Source organism: Ornithodoros turicata, chromosome 2 (genome assembly GCF_037126465.1).
Source record: "Ornithodoros turicata isolate Travis chromosome 2, ASM3712646v1, whole genome shotgun sequence".
In the NCBI taxonomy this organism is placed as follows: domain Eukaryota; kingdom Metazoa; phylum Arthropoda; class Arachnida; order Ixodida; family Argasidae; genus Ornithodoros; species Ornithodoros turicata.
Window position 1 is genome coordinate 128352614 of NC_088202.1, and position 19923 is coordinate 128372536.

General features: G+C 45.2%; 1 protein-coding gene across 4 annotated transcripts in view; it reads right to left on the minus strand.

Annotated features, from left to right (window-relative positions):
• LOC135386090 (protein draper-like) overlaps nucleotides 1-19923 on the minus strand; it is a 169438-nt gene that overhangs the window by 41066 nt on the left and 108449 nt on the right. The window contains exon 1 of one of the 4 annotated variants that reach the window (XM_064615815.1): nucleotides 2873-2920. The exons of the other annotated variants lie outside the window; for them this stretch is intronic. The gene's annotated coding sequence lies outside the window, so the exon portion shown is untranslated. Of the gene's footprint in view, nucleotides 1-2872; nucleotides 2921-19923 lie in introns of those variants that run through there. 4 annotated transcript variants of the gene reach the window in all.

The window sequence follows — 19923 nt, forward strand, 5'->3', positions numbered from 1 at the left end:
TATTGCAGCGTCACCATGGGGGGACGGCTCGTGTAGTGTCGTGCGGTCAATCTTAACAGCCAATACGGAAGCGGAGTGAGCGCGTGTGACCAGGATTACATTGTCTGGCGGAGGGGGAAGAGATGGCAGCTCTGTGACCAGCCATCCTATCTGCGGCGCAGTAGTATATTGAGAGCTGACGGACTAGATTTATTGTCCTTCTTTAGTTGAACACCATATTTCTTCTTGCTGCGTTATCTTGTTATTTGTTGTCTGTTTGTGACGTACGTTTCTCCCCAAAGCGGTTCACGAGCAGAAGGTTCTGAACAGCCTCGGCAGGTTTTGTCTTTCTACTGAAAACCAGCACGAGAAAGTACCCCCCCCCCCCACCCCACACACGCACCCACACACACATTGGATGATGATGAGGTGGGTGATTCACTGCCGCTGAGGCGGTACACTGCCCTGTTGCACATTGGGAACGGATGAGGGGATGGTGATGGGGGTGAGCACTTTCAGAGATCCGTCACCAGACCGGTGGAGAGCAAGAACTCCGCAAGAAGACGAAGGCCTTACATCTGCTGAGCAGCGTTCGACCACGGTCCGAGAATCTTCGCGAGGTTGAATGGCCGTTTATCAATACGTTGCATAGAAACTTCTATCAGTATCCCGGAAAGACACGATGTATTTGTTTATCACAACTAAACGCCTTTTAGGCATTCTTCAGCAAGGTATTTGGCATACGGCTTCGCACACCAGGAACCTGTAACAACTTGACCACTGATTCTTCAATTTCCGCATGCTTTCCACACACAGAAGGAACATCTGAGGCTACGCAAAATACATCTGAAACTAAATTAAACTTTGAAAGCTTTGCATTTAAACAAAACTTCGCCGTTTGTGATAACAAGGCTGTGAGCAAGGGATAGTGGTGAACACTTGCGAGATAAGTCGAGGCATATTATAAAGCTGCACATTTTGAACTTCGCGAAAATGTGTTCTTTAGTCAGTTGGGCCTTTGACTTGACTTTTCTATGTTAGCTGAACTTCGGTGTACCTCGAAATAAAGTGATCGAAATCCCCGCTGCAAAATAAACACTGTAAATAAATGTTATCTAACTATAAAATGCACAGTCGAGCGCGGGAAACTGTCAACAGCAAACTTAGACTAACCTGGACATAGCAATGCAAACACTGAACTTGGACTAACCTAATACGTGCTGTTCAGTCGTGTGCACCCTGCTAAGCCAATCGGGAGCTAAAATGCGGCTGCTAAACTGACTTGGACACACATAGAAAATTCCTTAATTTTAGTGGTTAAACTGTGATGTGTTAAATAGCATGGGCGTACCGATAGGGGGGCAATGTCATTTGTGAAAATTGAGCAATCTCTATCCATACGTCACGATGTTTGTTCTCAGATGGCATAATAATATGAACCTGTGAACATCCGCACAGTCAGCAGCGTCCGCGCCACGGAAGGAGGTGAGGTGGTTGCACGTTTTGCCCCCCCCCTCCCCCCCCCCCATGAAAAAAATCCGATAAGAACGCCCCATGACGCCCCATAGCTGAACTTAGACAGCTAAAAATGAAGTTCATCTAACATAAAAAAAGTCAAGCGCCATAAACGCGAAATAAAATCCAATACAAGTGTGATGAGAGACCCGCTGATTAATTGTCCGGCTTCAACGGTTTTGTGGTGAGCAATTGTCCTGCCTCAGCAGTTTTTTGGTGCGCAATTGTCCGGTGAGCAACTCTCCGAAGCCCCAACCGCTTGCTTCTTTTTAATAAGGAAAAACTCTATCTTCTTCATAAATTTTGATGCCAACTTCTGCAGCTGCTCAACTTATGTGCGAACCTAAAGGATATTTAGGAGCGTAATCGTAGAGCATCTACAGCGCAGCATTTTTTTACTTCGCAGCAGCGCATACCGACTGTGGCCCAACCATCTGCCGCAACACGTGACCACAGTTTTCTGCATTCTTTGCTCATAGTTAAATCTCCCCAAGAGCAAATCTCGTTTTCGCATAACAGCGCTCCGCAGTTAGATAAGGCTCTACAAGAATAGCCAGCGCAACGGCGAGGCAAGTACGCGGCCTTGTTTCCGCCAAGCTTCCCCCAAGATAACGGAACACACCACAGACGACCACCGCCGAGTCAACACATTTGTAACGATGTCGCGCCGTGTATGATTTTACGAGCAATATAGTATACATGGCTTCATCTCAAATAGGAACATACAGAGCGTGCCGCTTGCTGTAAACGGTTGTGAGGAAAGGCAAGAAACAAATTCTGCTGTTGACTATCTGCATGTTTTTGTTTCAAGCCTCCATAAGCACCTCACCTCATAACCTCACCTTACCATAACCTCATGCTTTTCTTTTAAAGCCATCTTCTGTAATCCATCTCATTATTATTTCACTGTTTGTTAGTCATCTTTTTCTTTTGTCATCTCTGTCTTTAATCTGTCTCATCCTTTTTTCACCGTTTGTTGGTCTCTCCTTTACTTCCCAGTTCTTTTATTTTCTTTTTATTTATTTTATTCTTCTCCATTCTTCTTCCCTTTTCTTTTTTATTTATTTTATTCTTCTTTCTTCATCTTCATTCTTCTTCTTTTCTTTTTTGTTTATTTCATTCTTCTTTCTTCGTCTTCGTTAATTTTCTTTTTGTTGCTTCCGTTAGACTGCAATGAAAATCTATCTGGTATTAACACTGTATCTAATCACGAGACGATTAGATATCACACAGTTGACGTTCCCGTTGTAATATGTACCGTCACCAACATTGCCAAACACAGTCGCTGAAACATGTCAGTATTACGGTACATATTCCGTCCGCCATCTGTCAACACGATTAACTACGTCGTTGTCCCGGTATAAAGTAATGCACCGACCTGACACAGAGACTTCGAAGCGTTGTGTCAGATTGCTCGTTCAGCAGGACCTTATATAGCTCCAAGAACGCAGTACACTCTTAAAAATAAGGTCGGTACGCTTACTAACTAAAAACTAACCACTTACTTGTCACACCAGCCACTAAGATCTTAGTAACGGTAGGTAGTAAAAGTGGCGGTAGTAACATTTACTAACTGAAGAGGCTAGTAAAAAGCACTACCTCCATCAGTCGGTCTTAGCTGATAGCACTGACTGTGGCCAGGCGCCCACAGCTCCCCATAGAGCCCATAGTTTAAGATAATTCAGGCAACACTGGACAGACGACCAATGAAAATGCGTCGTGATGCCTAGCAGCCAACCAATCAGCAACATCTCAGTTTGGCTCCGCTTTCGGCCGGCCCTGGCTGCCATTGACTTCTACTGGTTTTCATACCTGGCGAAATACATATTTATTGATGCAACGTATAAACTCAAATGCTTGACTCATATATTCACCGTGCGTACAGGACGTTTCGTTCCTTGAATAGACAGCAACCAAACCAAGTTCGAACTTGCAAAGCACACATACAGTCTACTTCTGGAGGCGAGCGAAGTCCACGAGTGCGTGCGTTTCACAGATGAGTATATTCTTCTCATTCTGGCGATGCACCGTAGGTCACACAGTCACGGGAAATACTTTTGTCGTTACGAACACTCTCTTCTTAGTCACTGTATTTGAAAATGCGACAGCGCTCGAAAGTGTTCCTCAGGCGTCAGCTCACCAAGCATTCCAGTTCCGACCCGGCAAGGAATGTCCGTAGGTTGACACTTTATCGGAGATCAGTACATGGCAAGAGTCACTATATCTCACGAACAAACCCGCGCATACACTTCCTCTTTGGTCGTTGTGGTCAACCGACATCGGCGAGCCGCGGAGACGCAGCGACCTTGCTTGGAGCTGCCCGGCTGGCCGACTGCCCGCGAAAAGTGAGCTGTCAGATATTTCGAAACTTTATCAACCAATCCCGGAGCGCGCATCCTCCTTTGGCCAATGGGCATCCGTCATGATGCCTGACGATGTAATACCACGTGACTGTGACGTGATTTTATTTTTCTACTGCCGCAAATGCGGGGAGCTGTGGAGGCCTGACTGTGGCTAGTAAAAGCGCGACCTTCACCTAGTGAAAATAACAAAGTGTACGCTTGTAAAAAAAGAAAAGAAAAAAAGCATACACGGCTTGCGTATAATTTCAGAAAAAGGCAACGCTAATTTTTTTCAGCGCCAATATATTTCCCACCTTGTATATAGAAGTAGTCACAAACATACTTAGCTCTGTCACCTCTACCTGTGTGCGTGGGGGGGGGGGGGGGGGGTACGCGAGCGAAACTGCGCCTACACAAACTCACATTCCCAAAGCATGGGTGCGAACGAAAAAGGGCAGCTCATCCTAGCAGACTGCCATTTGTTGGAGAACAGATACTGAAATAATGCATCGCAATTTCTCAGATAACGAAGCCGCCACCAGCCGCGAAGCGACTTCTTCGGTGCGGACGCTCGCATACGGTTGTCCCAGGAGTAAATAATACGCTACCGTAGGTCTCTCCCGTATTGAATAAAATGCTACTCTACTAACACCTGTGTTTTTAAATCAAATTACCGTTTAGCTCGGATAATATTGCCTACATCACAAATTAACGGGCACAAAATAACATGTAGGAAACAAGTATCGATCTAGTAACAGCTACTAAGCAAAACTTTCTGGCTAGTAACGGCAGCATTTACTGCTTCCCACAACTCTTAGCTAGTACTCAGCTAGTGGCAAACTAGTAACACACTTCGTGGGTAGTAACTGCAGTCGTTACCACCTTTTCACTAGCCATTTTTCTAAGAGTGTAAGGATGAAAATGTAAGGCTCCGCGGGTCGTGCCTATGCCGATGACAGGTGCCAAAACTGTTGTGCGGTGGCTTGGGATGCCAGCTCAAACAAAGCAAGGCAATACGAGAAGGAAGGAACGTGAGGATAGACTCGGTTTCCTGTCTCTGAACTCTCCGTGGACTTTGCGTCGGCACTTACCGACCGGCGATAGAGCCAGTCTGATAGAGCGTCTCTAACCGAGACGTTAGTTGTTTCCACGAGTGCTGTAATATGTCCGAAACGAACCCAACTGGACATTAAACTGTGGCGAGGAGGATGGGATTTTCCAAAACCAACTGAGTGCAACAGCGCATAATGAAGGAAAAAGATTGGTGGCCAGCGTAAGGACCAGTAGTATATTACATCTTCAAGAACCGAGAAAAGATTGATTGATTAATTGATTTGTAAAAGAAAAAAAAATTGGGATGTTACTTGCTTGCTTGGTATGGGGTATATGGAAGGTCAGCCTTACTCGCGGGGATGTTAGTCTCGAGCCACACTCGAGACTGGCTACTCCAGGACGCGTTAGTCAAAAAAGAAAGGGGAACTACACAAATCTATACACTTTGTCCAACTATGTCTTCTTTGGGGAATGTAGACCCAACGCTGTCATACCGACTGCCTGCAAAGCTTCCTCGTCCTCTGAAGTCACTCATCCACAGGCTACGTCTGAATGTGGCCTTCACTCCGTCCTATCGATACCAGCTAGGCTGTGAGGATAGCCCTATGTGCAACGAGTGTGGCGTACTTGCCAACGTTGAGCACATACTCCTCAGCTGCCGGACCTATCTCAACGAGAGGCGTGCACTGCAGTCGTAGCTTGCCACCCTTGGCTGCCGCCCCTTCAACTTGTCGACCATCCTCGGCCCTTGGGACACCGCGGCCGACTCCAGGACGGCCTTACGTCACGTGGTTGACTTCTTTGAGGCGACAGGCCTAAAGGACTCACTATGACCCCAGCAGCGCCCTCGGACACTCCCACCACCACGATCACGTCAAGCATCGTCATCGCCACTTCGATCATTCCCGTCATCTCTCATCGTCATCACTGATCATTGTCACCACTCATATTAGACCCCTAGCTATGGGGTAGCGTTCCACTCCTAGAGTGGAAAACCTCCCCACTTCATCATCACAATATATATGTTGTTGTTGTTATACACTTTGAAACGGAATGGATGAAAACATCACCACAAAACTTGGCACCGAGAAAAGAGAGCGTTAAGCAAAGATTGCTTTTAACATGCACGCTTGGCAGCTTGTAATTTCTGCATGGTACGGGATGGAATTAAGGAACGGGACAAATTTCACAAAGCGTCGTTTTCTCAGCTGCTTAGTGATTGGTACAGGTTTTGGAATCCTAAATAAAAGGCCCAGTACATGAAGGTAAAAATAGAAAAAGAACGAACTTGTTAAACTGCAAAAGAGTGTCTGCGTTCACACTGTGAGTGAAACGTTTACGGATCCGCAAAAAGTATAGCTAGCGTGCTGGTGGCAGATGCCGTTGCAAAGTGCCGACATTCCTACATTGTCATCCCGCATACCTCATCAGCAAGAGGGGATACGGCAGATGGGCTGCGCCTGACGAGGCGGCAAATGCCGATACGCGACCCGAAATGCGGCTGTGGCATATGAGTCTGTTCTGTACCCTCAGTCTTTCTTTTGTTTGTTTGTCGCACCGCACACGCCGGGTGTCGAAGTTGATGATGACGACTGGCGTGGTGGTAGAGCCGTAGAGGTGATGTGGTTATTACAGAGCCGTTTGCTTTCCTGGTATGGCGGCATGCTGTTGGGAGGGGGGGGGGGAGTCACTCGTCCTGGGCCGACTTCGTGGGGAGTAGTGGGGAGCTGCGTCGACGGTCTCAGGAAAACTGGTCTGAGTAGGCTCCTCACCACGTGACAGTGATCGTGGACATGGACAGGGACAAGGAGTGTATACTGTGTCGCAATGATGGCCAGTAGTTAAACTACTAGTTAAACCACCTGATTGTAGTTAAAAATTAGTTATCAGCTACTTGCAGAAATGTAGTGTGCAACTACTAGTTGAACTACTATTCCGAGTAGTTAACTACAGTAGTTAGGTTACTGCAGGCGCCAACTACCTCCGATTTTGCCGCAAGCTTTACGGCACGATTTTGCTTCCGACTTTTACCTTGAGCTACTTGTTTGATGAGAACGGAGGTGCCGTGCATGTGTACTAAATCTTCACTTTTATCACTGCTTGTGATTCATATTTAGGTGTTGATGGACAACGTTAAGTAGTTAGAGATGCAGCTAAAATACATTGTCGTAGTTAAAGAAGTAGTTTTAACTACCTCCCCTGAAAAGTAGTTGAGCTATAGTAGTTAAACTACTCCATCGCGAAGTAGTTAGTACTTATTGTTAAACTACTGTAGAAGTAGTTAGTGGCCATCACTGCTGTGTCGTGGATATTTAAGCTATATTTTTGCTCACCCCTTCCTCGTATGAGCCCCCTCTCTTCTATAAAGCGTAACATATGTTAGTTTACCGTAGTTATACCCACGCGTAATGGGGCAGGGTACCGCAATTCCTGCGGTGAAACACATCATGTCATCGGCGTAACGCATCAATTATTGTTGTTGTTGTCTCTTGGGGATTGTGGTGACATCCAGTACAACGATGCAGGGCCTCCAGGTTGTTGCGGAGTTCCTGTCCCGCACCGATCTACGAGGACAACAGGGCACTTTTTCAAAGTCACCCCCTGCTCTTTCTCTCTCCACTTCCACAAAAGCAATGGGGTCAGTGAATCGCCATAGCGGCGGTGAATGGAACGTCACATCATCATCCTATGCACACACACACACACACACGCACGCGTGCGTGTGTGTGTGTGTGATGTGCACATTATCATCGACTGTCAACAGTATTTCACTGAGTGACGCGTCCTCCAGCGCCAACTTGAAGCCACTTGGACACCCTCACTTGCCCTTCCTCAACTGCTTCGGCCTCCGGCCAATCCTGCGCATCAACTACGAGTTCTTCAAGACTTCATCACCTTCTTAGCTGCAACAGGGCTCCTGCGTCAACTCTGAACATTCATCATCATCATCTCCTCAAGCAATGGGAAAGGGTGCTGCTTCAGCGGCGAAACATCCCACTACATCATCATTACTTATTTGTTGTTGTTGTTGTTGTGCGCTCAGAAGGAGTTTGAACTCGTGCTCTATGTGATTGCAGCGGGTAGCGACACAATAGACGTTTCTCAGAAACGCTGTTCTCCCTCTGCTTCTCGTTTCCTTTCATTACAGATAACATCCTGGGGTACAGAGTTCTGCGGCCGTTTCGTTTTATACGTGTACAAGTAATACGTGATATCCCTACATATGCAGTTAAACCGATGCAACTTTGTCATGCGCTGCAAGGCAGATGTGCAGGAATCCTCTGACCAAAAGTTACAATTCCGTTCCTTTTCCCACGCGGGGTGAGAGGAAGAGTTTTCTCTCTCTTTCTCCTATTTCTTTCTAGTAACTTCACGGGTGGATTCCCCTATATAGACACTCGAATAAGCGGAGTGGTCCGAGAGGAACGGACGATACAACTGGCGGCGTCTTGGGATAACAATCTTGTCGATATTGAGACTAAGGAGCACCGCGTTTTCGGGGCGACCCCACAGGGTCCTTGTAATGCGATCAGCAATGTCGTCTCAGACTCTCATCTCCCAATCAACTGTCTTCCTAGCGGACCGGTAATTCAATTTTATTGGTCCGCCGACCTCTAAGCGTTATTGTTTGCTTTCTTCTGGACACGAGGTGCACAGATCAGCGCGAGATAAGAAGACTCTTAGGGACGACGGAACAAACGTCGTCGAGAAGAAATTTAATAAGATGACAATGATAGTACCGAAGGTGCCCTTAATAATACAACGAAGACAGCCATACATGCCGTGCAGATCGAAACAGAAGAGAAAGTTCAATGTGAATGTAACGAACAAAAAAGTGAGAAATAGAATTCGTCACTCGACCAATTCTGCTGCTCCCACAATGAACCCCTAAATGAATGAACACCATAAAAAGAAAAAGAAAAGGTAAAACATCACCCTTCCTCTCCCCGAGCTGCATATATGCACACGCATATCCGCATTCCCTAGAAGTGAACGGAATCGCCACCAGCTAAAACTGTAACAAGGAACTCGACGACACGCGGTCCTAAAAGATAGCTATAGAAGGAGACAGACAGTTGGAGAGGAAGTAAGTGTTCCGACTATTCCAACACAAGATATAAGCCTTGTATCATGCAGCAGAAATATCGCTTTGAAAGTTGTCTCTGTAAGGCAAGTGAACCTAAGTCGGTTATCCAACAACAACAACAACGTAGATGAATGGATGATGATGATGATGATGTGGGATGTTTCCCTACGTTGAGTGCAGGACCCTACCCCATTCCAAAAAGGTTCACATGAAAGGGAAGGAAATCCCTACAGTTCGTGAAGGAGGCGGTTATCCAAATTCACTATTTGTGATTGGTATTTACGTGAAAGTGCTCCACCGCGTACTTGTCACATTCAGTAAGAAGTTAATTCTTCCAGGTCTGTGTACTAAACAGACATTATTCCTACACAGAAAGTTTGTAACAGTAAGCTATTCCTGTTTGAGAGAATTTCTAATTCAATTCCAAATATTATCCGCTCAATAAAAAATAAAAATAATGCAAGTAAAAGACGAGGCAGCAATCGCAAACGAACCGATCAACGAAAAAAAAAGGCAACAGGCAATTTTCCATGCAGATATTCGTCGACATTTCAGATCGGTTTACCAAGTACGCATGATGTATAAAAACATATCCAGCAGGCACTTCCCTCTACACCAGATGGGGGAGTCAATTTCCACTTTGCATGGTTCCTTTCGTATAGTCTCTCTCTTTCCTGGAAGTCAATTTATTCACTGCCAAAGGACTTTCTGATCCCAGAGAATCAACTGGATCGCGATTTCAATCCTGTTTTTGTCCGAATGGCGATGTCGTAATGCATACGCGCAGTAAGAAAGGAAATATGGTAAACTCGAGATAAATACAAACACTGTGGGTGACGGGTCAAAACGCTGAACAAGCATCACGTGAAGCAAATCGAATTGGCCACGAAAGCGAGAAGGCAGCAAAGTGATTTCCCCTTGCACGCATTTTCTAGTGAACGAATATATTGTATACAGGCAGCTGAGACACAGGTTGTGCTATAGGGACACTGTGTATTTCGATGACGCATAGCTATGTGCTTGTCTGTCGCTTCCGCGAAAGTGACGGCGCAGTGAACCGCAATAGAAGCGCGGTGAATGGCCCATCATATCATCATCTCATATGCCCCATTCATCATCATTAATTTATCTGTTGTTATTGTTGTCATGCGCATGTGTGTTAATAGTGGGAGGCGGAAACTGCGTCCCATCTATATTCACAGGGTCAATTTGTTTAACTATAGTGAGACGATTTGCGCATCAGCATAACAGCGAAATTCTGTAAACTCGTCTTTTTTCCGTGTTGGCGTCGCGAAGCATCTGTGGCTATGAGCGGAGTACAGATGTGAACAGATGGAGAGAGGACAGCAGGAAGGAATGGGGGACGGGGGGGTTAGTATGCGTCCTGGGCCGACTTAAGGGGAAACTGTGCCGACATTCGTCTAAAAAGTCTTCGGAAAAACCAGGGAAAACCTCAGAGAGCACGGCCAGTGGTCGGTTCGAACCCACGACCTCCCACTGTTCAGCACGACCTCGGCTACCACAAGCGAGCGGGACGACTTCACCCGTCCGGCCATGCCGCTGGTTTCTGCAAACTAAAGTGAAGAGTATACCTCCTCAGGCGGTTTTGTTACACTGGAGCAACGGTGTTGGATGCCGGTCATCGATTTGATTCAGCCATAAATGTCACACTTTGAAGGCATCTCGTGCATGGGGAAAATTGAACGCATGATCTTTATGTAAACACAGAAGAATAAATGAAAACCGACTATCATCCGGCTTGCTTTGTACACTGCTCGTCTTCAGTGAAACCTCATAGGTATTTCTATGGAGTTGCCTTTGAAGTCTTTGCTTCAACTTTTGAACTACATGTTCAACTCCATTACCATCTCTGTTCTCTCTGGACATCATCTCTGTTTTTTCATCATCTCATCATCTGTTTGTGTAAGTGTACTGAGGTAGCCAGTTCGACTTCGTCGAAAGTCGAAACTTACATCCCCATTTTTTTCCCACATCTTTGCTTCAATAATCACGCGGGAACAAAAAGGAGACGCCGTCAAAGACTCAGCCACTGCGTGTGAACGGTCTAATATGTCAAGATCGCTATTTACATGATGGAAATTAATCAAGCTATCCTCAGGTTGGTTCATTACCATCATGTTCACCAGATGTCGCTTGCCTCGTTCTATGTATGTGTGTGTGTGTTTGAGAAAAACATGCAGGAGATAAGAATGTGAAGAGGGTGTACTGTCCGTCCGGAAAGGGCCCCAAGTGGTCGGTACGCCGTGCGATTGGAGTGTAATCGGTCAGCACACATGATCGGCAATCGCCCGCAGTGCCGACGCTCTCTGGATTTTTTTGACGGCTGTCTTATATGGATCATTCGCTATTTTCTCAGGCTCGATGGTCATTACAACACCACACGAGCGATAAGAGAGCGAAGAGAACTTTTGACGAAAAAGCTGACAACTGCAATTAATGAGAAACAAGCTATATGTCATTAAATGAAAGTTGTACCGAAGTAATAAGATTAATATATGTTTAAAAAAGACAAAGCTGCGAGAAGCCTGGCAAAACAAAATTTCTTTGCTCGTGTTTTCCACTGTAAACGGAAGGCAATGCTGTCGGTGGCTGCAAAACGAAAATTACGGCAGGTGTGGAAGAAAATGAGGAAGCTAAAGGAGGCCGTTCGAACACATGGGGCGACATTAATTGCGATTGCATTTCGCCTTTGATCTGCGCAGGACGACAGCGTATACTAGGTTGTTGGGTGACACGCAGGACATGTACAATATACTGCACAAAAGTATTTCAAATAGGATACTAAATACTGCACGTAAAAAGTATTTCAAACAGAGTACAAATTACTCAAAACCGAAACGACTTTGAGTAGAGTACTAAATAACCTAAGCATTATTTACGATAGTATTTAAAGTAAAGGAATAAACTTCTTCCGCCATACTTACGCCTATCTTTTGCAAGGCCTTGCTGTCAAGTAATGTTTGGTGAACTTTGGTGAGCTCAAGTAAATTTTGCTGATATGTTCTCACCGCAAACTTCGTAATCCTTCCTGTATGTCTTTTTTTTTTGATTGCGTGTTAGCGCCGCGAAGCAACTGTGGCTATGAGCGGCGTACAGATGTGGACAGACGGAGAGAGGACAGCAGGAAGGAGTGGGGGACAGGGGGATTAGTATGCGTCCTGGGCCGACTTCAGGGGGAACTGTGCCGACATTCGTCTGGAAAGTCTTCGGAAAACCCAGGGAAAACCTCAGACAGCACAGCCGGCGGTAGGATTCGAACCCACCACCTCCCAGTCTACAGCACGACCTTGGTTACAACCAACGAGCGGACGCCTTAGCCCACTCGGCCATGCCGCTGGTCCCTTCCTGTATGTCACCTCGGGTCTTTCAACCTCTGGCGCATGTTTATTGCTTTGGTGAGTAATCCCTTTGGGATTCACCTAGTAATATAACTAGGGACCGTCTTCTGACGAAGGGGTCGGGCTATTGATAAGCAAGGTCAAGCGTGGGACCAGCCTACTGTATAGGAGGATAAATGACAAATGCGCGAACTAAAAAACGAAAATACAAGAAAGCAAAAAGCGGGTAAGTTCCAGTCAGGTGAAAATCTGGACACGGCGGCGAAGTGTGCTGGATACGGCTTGTCGAGTGTCTGTGTGTGTCCCAGTGTCTGTGAATTTTTTTTTGTGTGTATGTGAGCTTTTTTCTTTTTCTTTTTTTTTGTGCGGGTGAACTTTTTTTAAGAGTAGCAAGCCAAATATTAGCTGATCACTTTCAACACTTAAAAGTATTTCGAGCACTGAGTAGCAAATACTGAAAAAAGTATTGTAAATATACTTTAATAATACTTGGGCGAAAAAGTATTGAGTATAGAGTACCAAATACCGGAAAGAGTATTTCAAATGCTGTATTTTGAGTACGTATTCAAGATACGTACAAGTCTGGGACACCTCACTGGAGCGCTCAGTTTCCAACAGGAGCAGTAGCGTCCACTTTATAGTACAGTAAGTACAAGTTGCATATCTTGCGAATCACATCTAATCGATGGAGCTCCACGAGCGTGAAACACAAGCACTCACTCCATGTGGTCGTTTTTAACCAACACAAAAATCAACATGCGCTCCAAGCACGAAGTGTAAAAATATGACAACACTCGAGCATCTTGTGTCCCGTGCGTCTCACGACGTTCCCAAACTAGACACTTAAAACAAGTTGCTGAACATCAATAAAACTTTTCCGAAAGTGCGGCTGGCAACTCAGTCTCCAATTTCCACATCCAAGGCCCAAGGCGCCAGGAAAGAGAACTCCTGTAGCGAGCGAAGGAGGTTGCAATCAAACAAGGGATCAAAGGAGAAACCTTGTGTTCACCCGGAAGCTTCCTGAGTGCCCGTGAGAAACTCTGTTGTTCTTTTGCTGTTCTAAGCAAGAAAGTGTAAACAGCGGAAGGAAGAGAATCTGGAAATGAACCTGATCACCACGCCGAAATCAAACGCGATTCTCAGAAGAGGAAAAAGGAAAAGAAAGCCGATCGTACTGTTGCCAGGTTTCAAATCTGCGTACGTGATATGTTGTTTGTCGAGTTGTCTGAGCGTTTTTTTTTTTTTCTTGAATGCTTTCTGTCCCTTTTCTTCATTCTGAGCAATGCTTCCGCAGTGTTGGTGCATGCGATCGATATCGTAGACAAGACACTGTCTTACGCGATACACAGGCTTATGCAGGCAAATGCAAGACAAAAACGAGCCTACCAAATGTTATACCGAAACGTCTGGCATGGGCGCGTACAGGATGAATAAACTCTGTACTGCCATATTCGATGCGAGATTTTGGAACGTGCCTCCAAAGCTGCACTACTCGTTAGCTTTCTCGAGACAAGATAACTGACGCGACAAGTAAATGTAAATATTCCATTTCGAAGTAGTAAAATTTCATACTATTCATGTACACATTTTGAATTTAGAAGACGTGCGTCCAGCGGTGTTGCTGTTAAGCACCTGACCCAGCAACAATCGCTTTACGCCAAATGCAGCTGAAAAGTCCGACGAAGCGAAGACGAAAGTCCAAGCTACATGCCGTGCCTCACTAATTATTTCCTGCCGCCTTCCCTGAGAAGGAGACTTGCGCATAGTGTGGCAGAGTCCTGTTTCTTACTCATTCATTCGCAAATATGACGGTTATTAAATAAACTGAGTGCGCCTGAGTGCTGCAGTAAATCAATGTTTATTAACTCCGACACTGGCGTCCTTGTACTAAGAATAAACAACGTTGTCGCGTGCCTAAAAGATGATCTAGATGTGCGAGTAGCGAACCTTTCATCTTCAAAATCGATTTTTTGAGGAGCTGTACCCATGGCAACACTCCTGCAAAAAGAAATACACGTGCCGAATGCGTAAAGCGGTTACTTCGTTTCTGACTACAGCAGTGCAAAGTTTAAACGTGCTGCTTTAATACGCCGCACAGGTATATCCTCAACAACGAGTGAGTCCACTGAAGGATTATCCCAAGGTTGCCTGCCTCTCTAAGTAGTTCCCGCGCTGTCACAAAAAGAGGCTAGTCTAGGGCAATAATTTGTCCGTGTATCTCCGAATGTCTGGGATCTGGAAGCGATTCTCGCATTCTGGAACACAACACGGGATATCATGTCAAAGGTAGCCCATCTGGCTACCATAATCTGGCATATCATTGAGTCCATTGAGGAACAGGACGACGACGAAGGGAACTAGCGTCGTTCCACGAGAAGGGGGGGGGGGGATATATTTATTAGACGAAAAGGAAAAAAACAGGGGAAAGGTCAGCCAAACAGGACGTCGGCTTGCTATTCCGGAAAGAAAGAAATAGGAAATAAAAAAATTAAGAAATAAGAAATAAATAAAAATAAAAGAAAAGGAATTAGGAAATGAATGATAAACAAAGGATGAAAGAAGGGTGAGGTAGATTAAAGACAAAGATATTACAAAAAAAAAAAAAGAAAGATGACTAACAAACGGAGAAAGAATGATGAGATGGATCACAGAAGATGAAGAAGAGAAAGAAGATGAGATGGATCACAGAAGATGAAGAAGAGAAAGAAGATGAGATGGATCACAGAAGGTTAATGCGTTGAGGGTGAGAGTGGGGCACTGAAGAATGAGATTGCACGATTGGAGTTCACAGGCTGTTCATAAGACCTGAATCGGGAAGGGTGAAGTGTGGAATAGCATCCATGTTCCTATATCGCGAGTAATCAAAGACGTAAACATAGCCGTGTCGAGGAATAAGGTTTCCCAATTGAAGCAGTTCTTCCCAACGTACGTTTATAGGCAGTTACGTTTGTTTTCACTATCTCCTCATGTGATCTAACTTATCCTCGGCAATTAAACATGGAGACATTTTATGAAAGATAAAGCCGAACAGCTGAGGGATATGCTGAAACCCCATCCTTACTTTCCTCTGCAGCTGTTCTTAGTGCTTTCGTCTCGCGCCGCATTATTATTATTATTATTATTATTTGTGCGTGTGTGTCTAGGTGGAGTTTGGTTTCCTGCCAAAATCCCCGTACCTGTCTTCTAGAAATCAGGGAAACACCAACGGCACGGAGGCACCTTACACCGTGTTACACACAATCTGTGAGAAAGAACACGAAGAATTTCCTTCCATTCATCACGAACCGCGTTACCTTGCTTCTTCGAAACGCAACTCTCGCCTATAGGAACGAGACGTCTCGCTTGTGAGGAAGACCATGCACAGTGATCAGTAAACAGCGTCAGCTTCGGGAACTTCGCTCAATAACAGGATGTCATACTGACGACAATGTGATCCTCCGTCTCACGATCGCAGCCTGGGCGTTACGCTAAAGGAAACAGCTCTCTACCGCCGGAAATCTCGCATCGCGTATAGTCTGCATTCCTGCTTTACTCGTGTCGAAGGTAATGAGTGCAATTCGCTGCCACAGTGATGTGTGGCGTTCAGAGCTATGGAATCAACCAATGGAACGCTCAAACTATCCAATGGAACGTTCAGACACCACTTGTTGGACAGGCGTATAAGAAGGAATGAGACAAAACCTTTTCTGATTCCAAGCCTTGTCAATCCAGACAGCCCACGAGATAAAATAGTAGTGCAGCCAATGCCGCCAACAGATTCTTACTCTCCCCAGCAGTGTCCTTCCCTGGACTAGTCTTTGGCTCCCAGAGGGTGAAGTAATTATTGTTCCTCAAGTTGGGGTATTTTTAGGCTTCAGTAACTGTTGACTAGCTACATGTGTGCCCAGGACGGCGGCATCATTTGAAAAACACCTATAAGTAACAGCGTCATGGTCGAGTGAAAACAGCATTTAGCTTGTTCGTGGTAGCTACGACCATCTCTATAATACACGACCGTAACACTCGCCCGTTCGCCCATGGGACTTCCGTCCGCGGCTCGAGGAGCGGAAGTGCCGTATTTACGCGCCGAGCGCCCGTTAGGGGCGTCACTTGCCGTACCCAGAAGAGCGCCTGTTGTAGCTCAGCTGTGCGCAATATGAGTGGTCCTTGTGGTTAATTCTTCGTGCGTACATATTTGTGTATTGTCGCAGGTTCTCTGTGCACGTGGAGCTAAGAGTTATGAAACTAAATCCTCAGAAATGGACTGTGTTCTGAAGGGCAAGGTGGCGCGTAAAACTGTGAAACTCGCGCGCTATGTGCCGTACATCGTACATATAAACTTGGCAGCAGCACCTTGTGTGTTGGGCCAGTTATCATGCGTTTATCATTATCAGACGCGAGCGCGTTCAAAGTTTATGTTTCGCGTGAGAGGCGCTCCGTGTTAACATACAGGGCAGTTAGAGAATGGGTGAATGCGAGCGTAAGAAGAAACTGTTCCTGGCAAAGAGATGACTGACACCAGTTATGACGTCCAAAAGAATTTGTTGTATAAGCAAGCACTTCAGTTTTGAATCAGCAGTTGACTGTCTTGTTTTCCCACTTATTGGCCCCTTTTTATTTCCGGTCTGCCATTACAATGCTCTGCTAACCTTTATTATACTGTTAGAAGCCACTTCGAAAACGTTTCTTGCTGGTGGCTTTTCTGTGACGCTACTTTGTGGTGCCTCTTTTGTGTTCCTTTTGCACTCGTGGGAGATGCAAGGCCGCGTAAACTTCGTGATCACTAAACATGGGTACCGTTGCCACGGTGCCACGTCTGAGAATTTTGCGCTTTGCGCCGATGCTAAAGTTTTCGGCCTTGAAATGCCGAAAACACGCTGTCGAGTAGTCTGTCGGAGGCAGGGATGAGCAGTATTTAAACATATTGTAATCAAAGTACTATTTAACATATAAATACCACACGTATTTATATTTTGTATTTAAATAAGAGTAGAAAAACCTATTTATAATTATAATTAAATATCAGTTTTGGGGTATTTATTCTTGTAAATACTTCATATATACTCCTAAAGATATACGGACTCATGTCTTAAATATGCCGTGCACTCGAACTTTTGGGAAGAAGGGTGAGTTTAGGGCGCAGTGTTTGAGCTAGCATGCAGGCGAAAAACGATTTTAGGCGGCGAGAGTTTTCCGCTGTTGGTTGGAGTCAATGGTCGCGGCTATTTCAATACTTTAATTTACGCGGCTATTGGTTATATATATATATATATATATATATATATATATGTATGTATATATATATATATAAAGCTTTATATTTAAATACTCGAAAATTGTATTTATGCCAATCCCTGGTCGGAGGACACGGTTCATTATTCGTCCTTTCAGAGAGAGATGCGTAAAAGGTACTCAGCTATTGGATAAAATTATTTATGATACACATTGCCATCCGTAAAGTACACCGTATATGAAATGAAACAATCGCAATGAAGTTACTTGTGTCAGGACCTCGCGATATATTTCGAGCCACTTCTCCGGTAAGGCAGCATTTGAGCGGAACTCGTGGAAGGAAATACTTGAGTCCGACGCTGCTTTCTTCGACTTGCAAAGCGGGACGGTGCAGTACACCATCACGTCTCACGTCTGACAAACCATGCATTGAGGACAAATACTGCCCACCGCGTGAAAACCAGCGAAAACCAAACGCGAATAACGGCAGCGACGGTATCCGCACAGCATGCGTCGTCTGCCGAGGGTCCCGTATTCAGCGCCACAAACGTGCGGCGGCCGCCTGGCGAAACTAAATCAGCGGCGCTGGGGCTAGGTGCGAGTGTTATCGTCGTGTATTATAGAAAGGGTCGTGGCGGTAGCTCCAAGGTCATGCTGTAGACTTTGAGGTGGTGGGTTCGAATCCTTCCAGCGGCTGCGTCATCTCATGCCTTCCGTGGGGATTCACGTAAAATTTATACGGGCAGATGTCGGCGCAGTTGCTGCTGAAGTCGGTCCAGGACACCAACTAATCCTCCCTTTCCTTCCTCCTATCCACGTCTGTACACCTCTCATAGCCACAATTGCATCGCGGCGCTAGCACGAAAATGAAAAGAAGAAAAAAAAAAGAAAAGAAAAAAATGCATGGTGTCTAGAGGTTCTGTGCTGTCGGGGGGTGGGGGTGGGGATATATTTATTAGAATAAAGAAAAAAAAGCAAGGAAAGGCCAAACGGTACGTCGGCTTGCTATTCCACAAAACAAGAAGAAAGAAAGAAAAGAAAAGGAGAAATAAACACAAATAAAATAAATACCAAGAAAAGAAAGAAACTAGGAAATAAATGATAAAATAACAAAAGGCGAAAGAAGGATGGGACCGATAAGATGATATATGTTATGAAAAATGGGGAAAAAAAGATGAGGGTAATGCCTATGAGCGTGTGGGTGAGGGTTACAAGAGAACGTCGGGTAGACTCAACAGATTGGAGAACGGGAATGTCGAGCTTTAGGAATTACTGCGTGTTAGACGAAAAGTATCGACCCTCAAAAGAGCTCTTAATATACGGCAAATGGCGGCATTTCTTTTTTTTTTTTTTTTTTTTTGTCAAACGCCTCGATCATATGGGTGCTCAATTTTCTTTTCTTTTTTTTTTCGAAATGTACCGTTTTCTCCGCTACATTTTTTTGCGTAGGCGCAGAAAAGACAGGGCCCTACTTACGGTGCGAGGGGATCACTATAAACTCGTAATCATGTGCCAGAGCAATAATTGTATCCATAAGCTGCAGGTCAGCTTTGTAGACATAAGCAAGAAATATCGATAAGTGATAAAGAATAGAAATAATAGGTATAACGCATTAAATTATGAAATGAAGCAGGTGTTCTCTGAGTTTTCCAGCAGACGAAATGTCCACACAGTTCCCCCTGAAGTCGCCCAAGGACGCACACTAACCCCACTATCTCTCTCTCCTCCCTTGTGTCCTCCCTCTATTCGTCCACGTCTGTGCGTCCATGGCCACAGCTGCTTCGTGGCGCTAACACGAAACAAACAAAAAACAAGAAAAAAGAAACAGGGAATTCAATTCAAATTTGCCCCTGGCACGTATCAGTGTTTCCCCACATCCTCCTTTTACTTTTACTTTACTTTTTTACTTTACAGACTATTACGCAGCTTTTACAATCCGCTCCAGAACGAAATTTCTGGCGTAAAACACATGCGCAAGCTATTTAAAAAAAATCATTAAGACGAACACTGCGTTTGCCTCTTTTCTAAACATCGGAAAACTTGATTCATCCAATTCCGAAGACCCTCCACAGGCCGACCAAACAAAGAACCCACCATCCAGCAGAACAAACCCCCGTAGTATCCTGCTCCGGTCACGGAATTAAGTATATTGCGTTTAACTGACGTTTCTTATGTGGGAACCTACTTCGTGCCTGTCTCACGCCGCTGCACAATCTATCGACGCTTCATCGCCGCATTACACTCGCCATTACAGGTAGCAACGGCGTAACCGCGGTTCCTTCTTCTCATTTCAGTATTATCCAATCTGAAATTCGAAAACGTAACAGCTGGCGCTAATGTCGGTCCGACAGCCCAGGGAGGCGATTTCGTCCCCAAG